Source organism: Phocoena phocoena, chromosome 12 (assembly GCF_963924675.1).
Source record: "Phocoena phocoena chromosome 12, mPhoPho1.1, whole genome shotgun sequence".
Lineage (NCBI taxonomy): Eukaryota > Metazoa > Chordata > Mammalia > Artiodactyla > Phocoenidae > Phocoena > Phocoena phocoena.
Window position 1 is genome coordinate 68,620,264 of NC_089230.1, and position 1,748 is coordinate 68,622,011.

Below are 1,748 nucleotides of genomic sequence, written 5' to 3' on the forward strand. Positions count from 1 at the left end.
GGAACTGACGCGCGCCCCCTTCGCGCGCGCTGCGTAGGACACCGGGGACCGCCTCCTGGGGTCATAGAGACGAAAGCCGCTCGGCCTAGAGCGCCTCGCCGGCCGACCAGCCACGGATTCCCGCCCAGCCAAGCACAAAGATTAGGCTAATGAATCGGAAGGCTGCGGAAAACGGGAGGATCCGGATGGAGGAGAGGCCTGTTCCGCCCAGTCTATGTTGACGAGTGCGTAAAACTCGGTTCCAAGGCGCTCTCTTGTAAACTACAACTCCCGGCCGGCTAAGGAAGCAGGAGTCAAGGGAGCGGAGCGTTGCCTTCTGGGAGCTGTAGTCCTCACCAGGTGACTGGGCGGCAAATAGGAATTGGGCTTAGACTTAGGGATTCGTGCCTGACAAAGCTGTTGTAGCACCACCAAGAACTCGTAAAGTAACAGAAACTTCTTTCGACAGCGTTGGCAACTTCTGTAACTTCCTTTAACTTCCTCCTTCATGAAACTCCTTTGTTACCTCTTATTTAAACTTACAGTAAGTAATTCCCCTATATACCAACCTTCAAGTGGCGAACTTTCAAAGATGCGAACGTGCATTCCATCAACGCCAGGCATGAGTGAAATTGCAGCTTGCCCTCCCTCTCCTATTGCTGACGATCCTTCAGCTCTACCATCTCCCACCTCCTCTCCCTCCTCCAGTCGGTAACTCTTCTCGCCTGTTCACTTGATGCCAGCGCCTATATGCCAGCTGTTATACTGTACTACTGTACTTTTCAAGATACTGTACTGTAAGGTTTAGAATGTTTTACTTTTTGCTTGTTTTTTATGTATTATTTGTGTGAAAGTATTATAAACCTATTACAGTATTCTATAGCCGATTTTGTTAGTTGGGTACCTGGGCTAACTTTGTTGGACTTACGAACAAATTGGACTTACAAACATGTTCTCGGAACAGACCTCGTTCGTATGTAGGGGACTTACTGTATAGTTTATATTACATATTGTTCAGAAGTCTTGTGCCTGTGTCCTCATCGTCAGCATTATCATTATGTTTACCTAGCCAGACATGCTAACTGCACGATCTTCGCACAACGAAAGGGGTCCGAAAACATTAGACATATCAACAGGCATTTACTTCAACTGCTATGATCTCCACGTTCACTGAAGCATATTAATTAGCATAAGCGATGTTAGAAATAATTCTCTGGCAAAATGAATGGTCTTCAAGATATGTGGATTAAAAATACTATGTAAATACCTCAGTTCTTACAGGAACATGGGTACAAGATTCTGAGATGCCCAGCCGCCTACACCTTCTATGGCATGCTCTTTCTCCAAAATGATTTTTTAAAGGTTTGGATGGTCAATGTTATATACCATTGTCTTACCATTATATACATAGATATAGATATACAGTCTATTAACATTATTGGAATATTTTTCATTCCTTATTAGCATCACATTAATATCAGAAGGGGCTCACAGAAGGAGATCACAGTTTATACAGTCAGACATTTGATTAATCTCACTTTGGAACAGTGTTGGATCTTCCCTCTGCCTGGTGTATGTGTGCTCACTGGTGCTGATCACCTCTTCTTGTAATTGGTATAGTTCTCACTTATGGAATTATTCAGTTCCATGCTGTGTATTTCTTATATGTACACTTAAACAAAAATTCATATGTGTACTTGAAATTAATTGTGAAAATTAAAAATATTCTATCAGACATTTCTTCTTTTGTTTTATAACTACTGCTCTGT